Source organism: Rutidosis leptorrhynchoides, chromosome 4, assembly GCF_046630445.1.
Source record: "Rutidosis leptorrhynchoides isolate AG116_Rl617_1_P2 chromosome 4, CSIRO_AGI_Rlap_v1, whole genome shotgun sequence".
NCBI classification, from domain to species: Eukaryota; Viridiplantae; Streptophyta; class Magnoliopsida; order Asterales; family Asteraceae; genus Rutidosis; species Rutidosis leptorrhynchoides.
In genome coordinates, this window is record NC_092336.1 from 119,084,145 (window position 1) to 119,096,464 (window position 12,320).

Sequence of the window (12,320 nt, forward strand, 5' to 3'; positions counted from 1 at the left end):
GCTTCCTATTCTTGAACTCAACATTATGCTTGAAACCGATAAACGAATCCATCCTAGCTCTAATCTCGTTCATCACCTCGTTATGCGGCAAGGCACGCATACAGTCGCTAAAAGCATCAATACGAGTCTCATTCGTATATGCCCTGGTCATGTGAGCGATGGTGGCCATGTAAAATTCAACTGGGTCGTCGATTAACGTCTGACGTGCACGGCGTCTATCCTCCGACGTCGGAGCAGGAGCAGGAACAGAATTGTTGCTCGAAGTCGACATCTGCAACCAGTAAAACCACAAACCACATACAACATAGAAATAAATGCTTATGTTACTTCTCATACGAAATGAAATGCATAATAATGCTATAACGAGAAAGGTCGGACTGTAGACTAGACTCTAATGCACCCTAAGAACCACGGGTTGACAACATTAAGACCGCCTAGTTCCCTACAACCTGGCTCTGATACCAACTGTGATGGCCCCGTCAAAACACTTAACGGCTCCATCACTTGGTCCCACAGCTTGATCGGACTTAAATGAATTAAATAAATAACATTGCATTCTTTTATTTAAAAAGTTTCCCATAAAAGAAATTTAACAAAATATGTAGTTTAACAAACCCAACATATTAAATATCCAAAGTTGACATAAAATATTGTCAATAAAACACCCACAAGTTTAATTATTCAAAAAAGAGAATGCAAGTTTAATGTTTCATAATTGTTTAATAATATCTGCCCAAATGCATGCAGACTCTTCTAACACAGCGGAAGTATCAAACAAACTCAAGTACCTGTGAAAACATGCGAGTAACTGTCAACAAAAATGTTGAGTGAATTATAGGTTTAAATAAACGTATAAGCTTTAGACCACAAGATTTAAAATGTTAGAAAACATAAAAACATTATTCCATTATCAATGAGCCAACTGGTAACCACTTAACCTTTTATTTACCCTTGCCAAACACAATAAATAATATACACTGAACAAGTGTATCTACAACAAAATACGAAGTACTAAACATTCCGATTATAAATTGCTAGCGCGACTAGCGCGAAATGGGGTTGTCAAACCCGATAGATCTATCCGTAGGATTCGCGTTCACCAGTAGAAACCAGTGATTACAGTTACCAGACTAGGGAATATTTTTGTTCAACTCATAACGAATAATTTAAATTTAATTGCCACTTGTGTCTAAACGTAAAACAAAATGCATGTAATCACATCGCAAAAATATACTTTGAAAAGTATGTAAAAACGGGACTATAACTCACCTTAATAGCAAACGAAGTAACCACACAAATATGCGAACAGCAAATGAAGTAAAGTGATCAGGAATGACCACAACGCCGACCTATAAATAAAGCAGGTCGATATAAATAACTAACTTAGGTCAGGTCTTAGTATGATAGATGTTGTACATGTTGCAAGTAGACATAGAACAACACTCAACATGCATCAGTTTGATCAAAACAGCGTACGGACACACACTTTCTATTTTTAGAAAGTTTCTATTTTTAGCAGGTTTCCATTTTTGGAAAGTTTCTATTTTAGGAAAGTTTCTATTTTAGGAAAGTTTCTATTTTTGGAAAGTTTCCAAATTTAGAAAGTTTCCATATTTAGAAAGTTGCTATTTTTGGAAAGTTTATAAGTTAGGAAAGTTTCCTTAATTAGAAAGTGAACTGAAAGTCAAAGTCGACCGAAAGTCAACTCAAAAGTCAACCTTGGTGAAACATAGTCAACGTTAATTTTAAAAGTATAAGTTATAATAGTAATATAGGTTATAACGTTAATTAAGGTCATATATGTATAATTATGTCGTAACATAAGTTTAATTAAATTAAATTGAATTATTAAAGTTAACATAAGTTTAAATTATATAATTAATATAACATAAGTATTTAATTTATTAATTAAATATTAATCATAATATAAGTATTATTAATTAATAATAAATTTTAAATCATATCATAAGTATTATTAATTAATAATGAATTATTAATCATATCATAAGTTTCTAATTATATAATCATTAAATCATAAGTATTTAATAATTAAATTATAATTAAATAATAACTAAGCCTTATAATAATTAAATACTTAATTAATACTTATTATAAGTCTTATTATAATAATCTCATAATATAAGTTTGATACTTACCATAAGTATTTTTCAATATTAATAAAAGTATTATTAATCATAAGTTTAATTAAATGTTTAATTAAATCACAAGTAATTAATAAATGATATAATAAATATATACCATAAGTCTTAAATTAAATTAATTAATTTTTATGTCATAAGTAATTTATTAATAATGAAATTCATTATTTATATCATAAGTCACAATTAATAACCATAAGTTTTAATTAAAAGTTCATCGGGTCATAACTTGAGCCCCGGGAATCAGTTTTCGGCGAGCCTTATATATATCTTCGCTTAACCAACCCACCTGACACCTTAGTGTGCTCAAGAACATCCCAAGAACAGTCACCAAGTCATGACTTACAGCCCTTAATCAGTTTGGATCTTTAATCCGCTCAAAAACGTGTTTTAGCCATAACGGGTGATCCGTGGCTCGGATTTCGATGACCCGAACATGAAAGTTCATCCCATCATCAATCCTAACACACTAGTACACCCTAAAGACTCTAAAAATGGTCACAGAGTCAGACCACACCTGGTTCAATTCGTTTTTATATTTTAATCTCAATATAATACCATTTTAATCATAACTTATGTTCCGGAAATCGAAATAACATGAATCCGGAGTCTAAAATTAATGTCTTGATGAGAGGAACTCATATAGACACTTTAATTTCACTTTTATATCAGTTATATATCCAAAAAATAACAATCAAACCGCTGTCCCAAAACAATCAAACCGAAAACATATACAATCGAGCAGTTCTACGCATACAATCAACAATACAATAACATATAACATATAAGCATAATACTATCAAAATAACATCAAAATACAGAAAATTAAAGAAAAATTGAAAAGCTAGGGTTAGGGTTTATACCCCAATCAAGAATCAAGAGATGTTATCGCGTAGAGATCGAAGAGAGGAACGCGTTTATATGTATGATTGATTGATCCAAGCTTGATTGATGAAGATGATGGTGGATTATGGTGGTGGTGGCGACGGCTCAACAAAGGGAGGGAGGGAGAGATGAGAGCAAAATATAAAAAGTTAGGTTTTGTGAAATGAATGGATTTGTGAAAATGAAAAACAAAGTGAGGCTCCCCCCTCTCAAAGGGTTCGGCCGATTGGTGGGGTATGGGGTGGCCCCATAGCCCAATTTTGAATAATGTGTAATTCCTTGTGGCCCAAATGCCCGATCGAAACCCGAAACGCGAAAACAAGCTTACGCGATTGAAAATTCGGAGAGATAACAAAAACGCGATGAAAAATATATATAAATACTATATATAAAGATATGACATTAAATTATCATAATTAAAATAATTAGGACTTAAAAATCCAAAAAGCTCGACCGTTGGCTTGAAAACCGAAAAGATTCACCGGATAGAAATCCGCGATTCGTATAAACGTACAATTTAAAATATGAATACAAATATTCATTTAACACATAATAATTAATATATTATTATTAAAATAGTAATATAGGTCATAGAAATCACGTGGCATGAATAAGAGTTAACGGTCGTTAAATAACTAACGGCAAAAGATAACGGAAAAAGTAGGGTCGTTACACATCTGGCGGCGCATAACCTTCGGTTTCAGATTGTGCTGAAATTCTCAAGATCACCCTAAAATGGCCGAACGAGCAAGACTCTCTGAACGTGCTTGTCATTCGAGGTCGTATAGATTCCAAAAAAGACATCTTTCCAGGTAAATTCGCACCACGCACCAAACATCACCGACGTTTCGTAGTGCTTGGTGTTTTGTGTCTTTGGCCAAAATGTTAGATCTATCGTATCTTTTGACTCGTAGCTCCGATTTAGTCACCGTTTTTTTAAATCGTGTATTTTTTCGAGATCTATCTGTTGGCAAACTACCGTAGGCGGTTTGACCCAAATATTTTTCCTAACGAGACCTCTAAAGCCTTCAATTTTGCTTTTTTAGACGCTCTTTTGACCGTTTTCAATAATATTCCTTTTGTGTATGCATGACTTTGCATGGTACATATAATTTTAAGACCTATTATTTTACTCACAATGGAATTATGTATGATACATATAACTTAGAATCTAATGTCACTTCATTAAACACGCTTTTTTAATCACAAAGAGGCGCCGCCAAATGGAGTAACATTTGGCGACGCATCACCTTTGGTTTCAGATTGCGCTGAAATTCTCTAGATCACCCTAAAACGACTGTAACATCAACAATCTCGGAAAGTGTCTGTCAATTCGAGGTCGTCAGGATTCCGAAAAATACATTTTACTCATTTTTAATGTTCTCTTTGAGCGATTTTTTCAATTTATACCTTATTATTTGTTTTGTGTATGCATGACTTAGCATGTTATAAATAGTTTTAAGGCCTATTATTTCACTCGCAATGTAAATATGTATAACGCATATAATTTTGAATCTAATGTCACTTCATTAAACACGCTTTTTAAATCATTAATATGCGCCGCCAGATGGAGTAGCATCTGGCGGCGCATAACCTTCGGTTTCAGATTGTGCTGAAATTCTCAAGATCACCCTAAAACGGCCGAATGAGCAAGACTCTCTGAACGTGCTTGCCATTCGAGGTCGTATAGATTTCGAAAAAGACATCTTTCCAGGTAAATTCGTACCACGCACCAAACATCACCGACGTTTCGTGGTGCTTGGTGTTTTGTGTCTTTGGCCAAAATGTTAGATCTATCATATCTTTTGACTCGTAGCTCTGATTTAGTCACCTTTTTTTTAAATCGTGTATTTTTTCGAGATCTATCTATTGGCAAACCGCCATAGGAGGTTTGTACCAAATAGTTTTCCTAACGAGAACTCTAAAGCCTTCAATTTTTCCTTTTTAGACGCTCTTTTGACCGTTTTCAATATTTTTCCTTTTGTGTATGCATGACTTTGCATGGTACAAATAGTTTTAAGGCCTATTATTTCACTCACAATGTAATTATGTATGACACATATAATTTTAAATGTAATGTCACTTCATTAAACACACTTTTTTAATCACAAAGATGCGCCGCCAAATGGAGTAACATTTGGCGGCGCATCACCTTTGGTTTCAGATTGCGCTAAAATTCTCCAGATCACCCTAAAACGACCCTAACATCTTGAATCTTGGAAAGTGTCTTGCAATTCAGGTCGTCAGGATTCCGAAAAAAGACATTTTACTCATTTTTAATGTTCTCTTTGAGCGTTTTTTTTTCAATTTATACCGTATTATTTGTTTTGTGTATGCATGACTTAGCATTGTATATATAGTTTTAAAGCCTATAATTTCACTCGCAATGTAAATATGTATAACGCATATAATTTCGAATCTAATGTCACTTCATTAAAAACACTTTTTAAATCATTAATATGCGCCGCCAGATGGAGTAGCATCTGGCGGCGCATAACCTTCGGTTTCAGATTGTGCTGAAATTCTCAAGATCACCCTAAAACGGCCGAACGAGCAAGACTCTCTGAACGTGCTTGCCATTCGAGGTCGTATATATTCCAAAAAAGACATCTTTCCAGGTAAATTCGCACCACACATCAAACATCACCGACTTTTCGTGGTGCTTGGTGTTTTGTGTCTTTGGCCAAAATGTTAGATCTATCGTATCGTTTGACTCGTAGATCCGATTTAGTCACCATTTTTTTTAAATCGTGTAATGTTTCGAGATCTATCTGTTGGAAAACTGCCGTAGGCGGTTTGTCCCAAATAGTTTTCCTAACGAGACCTCTAAAGCCTTCAATTTTGCCCTTTTAGACGCTCTTTTGACCGTTTTCAATAATATTCCTTTTGTGTATGCATGACTTTGCATGGTACAAATAGTTTTAAGGCATATTATTTCACTCACAATGTAATTATGTAAGACACATATAATTTTGAATCTAATGTCACTTTATTAAACATGCTTTGTGCTGAAATTCTCCAGATCACCCTAAAACGAACCTAACATCAAGAATCTCGGAAAGTGTCTTGCCATTCGAGGTCCTCAGGATTCCGAAAAAAGACATTTTACTCATTTTTAATGTTCCCTTTGAATGTTTTCTATTTATATCGTATTATTAGTTTTGTGTATGCATGACTTAGCATGGTATATATAGTTTTAAGGCCTATTATTTCACTCGCAATGTAAATATGTATAACGCATATAATTTTGAATCTAATGTCATTTCATTAAACACATTTTTTAAATGATTAATATGTGCCGCCAGATGAGAAGCATCTGGCGGCGCAAAACCTTCGGTTTCAGATTGTGCTAAACTTCTCAAGATCACCCTAAAACGGCCAAACGAGCAAGACTCTCTAAACGTGCTTTCCATTCGAGGTTGTATAGATTCCGAAAAAGTCATCTTTCCAGGCAAATTCGCACCACACACCATACAACACCGATGGTTCGTGGTGCTTGGTGTTTGTGTCTTTGGCCAAAATGTTAGATCTATCGTATATTTTGACTCGTAGCTCCGATTTAGTCACCGATTTTTTTAAATCGTGTATTTTTTCGAGATCTATCTGTTGGCAAACTGCTGTAGGCGGTTTTCCCAAATATTTTTCTTAACAAGACCTCTAAAGCCTTCAACTTATCCTTTTTAGACGCTCTTTTAACCGTTTTCAATTTCTTTCATATTATTCCTTTTGTGTATCATGACTTTGCCTGGTACATATAGTTTTAAGACCTATTATTTTACTCACAATGGAATTATGTATGACACATATAATTTTGAATCTAACGTCACTTCATTAAACACGCTTTTTAAATCACAAAGATGCGCCGCCAAATGGAGTAACATTTGGGGGCGCATCACCTTTGGTTTTAGATTGCGCTGAAATTCTCCAGATCACCCTAAAACGACCGTAACATCAAGAATCTCGGAAAGTGTCTTGCAATTCGAGGTCGTCATGATTCCGAAAAAGAATACATTTTACTCATTTTTAATGTTCACTTTGAACATTTTTTCAATATATATATCATATTATTAGTTTTGTGTATGCATGACTTAGCATGGTATATATAGTTTTAAAGCCTATTATTTCACTCGTAATGTAATTATATATAACGCATATAATTTTGAATCTAATGTCACTTCATTAAATGCGCTTTTTAAATCATTAATATGCGCCGCCAGATGGAGTAGCATCTGGCGGCTTATAACCTTCGGTTTCAGATTGTGCTGAAATTCTCAAGATCACCCTAAAACGGCCGAACGAGCAAGACTCTCTGAACGTGCTTGCCATTCGAGGTCGTATAGATTTCGAAAAAGACATCTTTCCAGGTAAATTCCCACCACGCACCAAACATCACCTATGTTTCGTGCTGCTTGGTGTTTTGTGTCTTTGGCCAAAATGTTAGATCTATCGTATCTTTTGACTCGTAGCTCCGATTTAGTCACCGTTTTTTTTAAATCGTGTATTTTTTTCGAGATCTATCTGTTGGCAAACACCCATAGGCGGTTTGTCCCAAATAGTTTTCCTAACGAGACCTTTAAATCCTTCAATTTTGCCTTTTTAGACGCTCTTTTGACCGTTTTCAATATTTTTCCTTTTGTGTATGCATGACTTTGCATGGTACAAATAGTTTTAAGGCCTATTATTTCACTCACAATGTAATTATGTATGACACATGTAATTTTAAATGTAATGTCACTTCATTAAACACGTTTTTTAATCACAAATATGCGCCGCCAAATGGAGTAACATTTGGCGGCGCATCACCTTTGGTTTCAGATTGCGCTAAAATTCCCCAGATCACCCTAAAACGACCCTAACATCATGCATCTCGGAAAGTGTCTTGCAATTCGAGGTCGTCAGGATTCCGAAAAAAGACATTTTACTCATTTTTAATGTTCTCTTTGAGCGTTTTTTTCAATTTATACCGTATTATTTGTTTTGTTTATGCATGACTTAGCATGGTATATATAGTTTTAAGGCCGATTATTTCACTCACAATGTAAATATGTATAACACATATAATTTTGAATCTAATGTCACTTCATTAAACACGCTTTTTAAATCATTAATATGCGCCGCCAGATGGAGTAGCATCTGGCGGCGCATAACCTTCGGTTTCAGATTGTGCTGAAATTCTCAAGATCACCCTAAAACGGCCGAACGAGCGAGACTCTCTGAACGTGCTTGCCATTTGAGGTCGTATAGATTCCAAAAAAGACATCTTTCTAGGTAAATTCGCACCACGCACCAAACATCACCGACGTTTCGTGGTGCTTGGTGTTTTGTGTCTTTGGCCAAAATGTTAGATCTATCGTATCTTTTGACTCGTAGCTCCGATTTAATCACCATTTTTTTTAAATCGTGTATTGTTTCGAGATCTATCTGTTGGTAAACTGCCGTAGGCAGTTTGTCCCAAATAGTTTTCCTAACGAGACCTCTAAATCCTTCAATTTTGCCTTTTCAGACGCTCGTTTGACCGTTTTCAATAATATTCCTTTTGTGTATGCATGACTTTGCATGGTACAAATAGTTTTAACGCATATTATTTCACTCACAAATGTAATTATGTATGACACATATAATTTTGAATCTAATGTAACTTTATTAAACATGCTTTTTAAATCACAAAGATGCGCCGCCAAATGGAGTAACATTTGGCGGCGCATCACCTTTGGTTTCAGATTGTGCTGAAATTCTCCAGATCACCCTAAAACGACCCTAACATCAAGAATCTCAGAAAGTCTCTTGCCATTTGAGGTCGTCAGGATTCCGAAAAAAGACATTTTACTCATTTTTAATGTTCCCTTTGAACGTTTTCAATTTATATTGTATTATTAGTTTTGTGTATGCATGACTTAGCATGGTATATATAGTTTTAAGGCCTATTATTTCACTCGCAATGTAAATATGTATAACGCATATAATTTCGAATCTAATTTCATTTCATTAAACAAGTTTTTTTAATGATTAATATGCGCAGCCAGATGGAGAAGCATCTGGCGGCGCAAAACCTTCCGTTTCAGATTGTGCTGAAATTCTCAAGATCACCCTAAAACGGTCGAACGAGCATGACTCTCTAAACGTGCTTTCCATTCGAGGTTGTATAGATTCAGAAAAAGTCATCTTTCCTGGCAAATTTGCACCACACACCATACACTACCGACGGTTCGTGGTGCTGGGTATTTGTGTCTTTGGCCAAAATGTTAGATCTATCGTATATTTTGACTCGTAGCTCCGATTTAGTCACCGTTTTTTTTAAATCGTGTATTTTTTCAAGATCTATCCGTTGGCAAACTGCCGTAGGTGGTTTTCCCAAATATTTTTCTTTACAAGACCTCTAAAGCCTTCAACTTATCCTTTTTAGACGCTCTTTTAACCGTTTTCAATTTCTTTCATATTATTCCTATTGTGTATGCATGACTTTGCATGGAACATATAGTTTTAAGACCTATTATTTTACTCACAATGGAATTATGTATGACACATATAATTTTGATTCAAATGTCACTTCATTAAACACGCTTTTTAAATCACAAAGATGCGCCGCCAAATGGAGTAACATTTGGCGGCGCATCACCTTTGGATTCAGATTGCGCTGAAATTCTCCAGATCAACCTAAAACGACCGTAACATCAAGAATCCCGGAAAGTGTCTTGCAATTCGAGGTCATCAGGATTCCGAAAAAAATACATTTTACTCATTTTTAATGTTCACTTTGAACATTTTTTCAATATATATCGTATTATTAGTTTTGTGTATGCATGACTTAGCATGGTATATATAGTTTTAAAGCCTATTATTTCACTCGCAATGTAATTATATATAACGCATATTATTTCGAATCTAATGTCACTTCATTAAACACGCTTTTAAATCATTAATATGCGCCGCCAGATGGAGTAGCATATGGCGGCGCATAACCTTCGGTTTCGGATTGTGCTGAAATTCTCAAGATATCCCTAAAACGGCCGAACGAGCAAGACTCTCTGAATGTGCTTGTCATTTGAGGTCGTATAGATTCCAAAAAAAACATCTTTCCAGGTAAATTCGCATCATGCACCAAACATCACCGACGTTTCGTGGTGCTTGGTGTTTTGTGTCTTTGGCCAAAATGTTAGATCTATCGTATCTTTTGACTCGTAGCTCCGATTTAGTCACCATTTTTTTTAAATCGTGTATTGTTTGGAGATCTATCTGTTGGAAACTGTCATAGGTGGTTTGTCCCAAATAGTTTTCCTAACGAGACATCTGAAGCCTTCAATTTTGCCTTTTTAGACGCTCTTTTGACCGTGTTCAATAATATTCCTTTTGTGTATGCATGACTTTACATGGTACAAATAGTTTTAAGGCATATTATTTCACTCACAATGTAATTATGTATGACACATATAATTTTGAATCTAATGTCACTTTATTAAACACGCTTTTTAAATCACAAAGATGCGCCGCCAAATGGAGTAACATTTGGCGGCGCATCACCTTTGGTTTCAGATTGTGCTGAAATTTTCCAGATCACCCTAAAACGACCCTAACATCAAGAATCTCGGAAAGTGTCTTGCCATTCGAAGTCGTCAGGATTCCGAAAAAAAGACATTTTACTCATTTTTAATGTTCTCTTTGAGCGTTTGTTTTTTAATTTATACCGTATTATTTGTTTTGTGTATGCATGACTTAGCATGGTATATATAGTTTTATGGCCTATTATTTCACTCGCAATGTAAATATGTATAACGCATATAATTTCGAATCTAATGTCACTTCATTAAACACGCTTTTTAAATCATTAATATGCGCCAGAGATGGAGTAGCATCTGGCGGCGCATAACCTTCGGTTTCAGATTGTGCTGAAATTCTCAAGAATACCCTAAAACGGCCGAACGAGTAAGACTCTCTGAACGTGCTTGCCATTCGCGATCATATAGATTCCGAAAAAGACATCTTTCTAGGTGAATTCGCACCACGCAACCAACATCACCGATGTTTCGTGGTGCTTGGTGTTTTGTTTGTTTGGCCAAAAATGTTAGATCTATCGTATCTTTTGACTCGTAGCTCCGATTTAGTCACCGTTTTTTTATATCGTGTATTTTTTCAAGATCTATCTGTTGGCAAATTTCCGTAGGCGGTTTGTCCCAAATATTCTTCAAAACGCGACCTCTAAAGCCTTCAATTTTGTCTTTTAGACGCTCTTTTGACCGTTTTCAATATTATTCCTTTTGTGCATGCATGATTTTTGTAGTGACCCGAACTTTTCCATGATTATATATTATATGAGATTAATATTTAAATGAATAAATGTTTCCAACATGTTAAGCAATTAAACTTGTCCGATGATTCACGAACGTTATAACTTGTATATGACCTGATATTATATATATGAACATATATATATGTTTAACATGATGAAATGATAAGTAAGTATCTTATTATGTAATTTAACAATGAACCTTATACATAAAACAAGACTACTAACCTAAGAAATTCAAAACGATATCTATACGTAACAATTATTGTTGTAATAACGTCTTAATATTTATATATCATCTTAATATATATTAGTACATCATGTTATCATAATAATGTAATAATGTAACATCTCATTAGATATAATAACAATGGGATTAATTACATTTAACGAAATCGTTAACTTATAGGTTCCGAAACAACATGTACATGTAACGACTAACGATGACTTAACGACTCAGTTAAAATGTATATACATGTTACGTATTAAGATGTATTGTTACACTTTTGAAAGACTTCATGACACATATCAAAGTACTTCTACTTAACAAAAATGCTTACAATTACATTCTCATTCATTTTCATCAACAATTCTACTCGTATGCACCCGTATTCATACTCGTACAATACACAGCTCCTAGATGTACATACTATTGGTATATACACTTCAATGATCAGCTCTTAGCCGCCCTTAATGAGTCATCAAATATGTGGGAACCATTCTTTGTAATCTAGTATGAATTATTTAGCAAAATTACAAAAATATTATTAATCATTCATGACTTATTTACAAGAAAACAAACTTACATATCCTTTATATCTAAACCATATATCACGACCTAAAACACATACAAACACCTTAATTCTTCAATATTCTTCATCTAATTGAACTCTCTCAAGTTCTATCTTCAAGTTCTAAGTGTTCTTCATAAATTCTATAAGTTCTAGATTCATAAAATCAAGAATACTTTCAAGTTTGCAAGTATACTTCCAAGA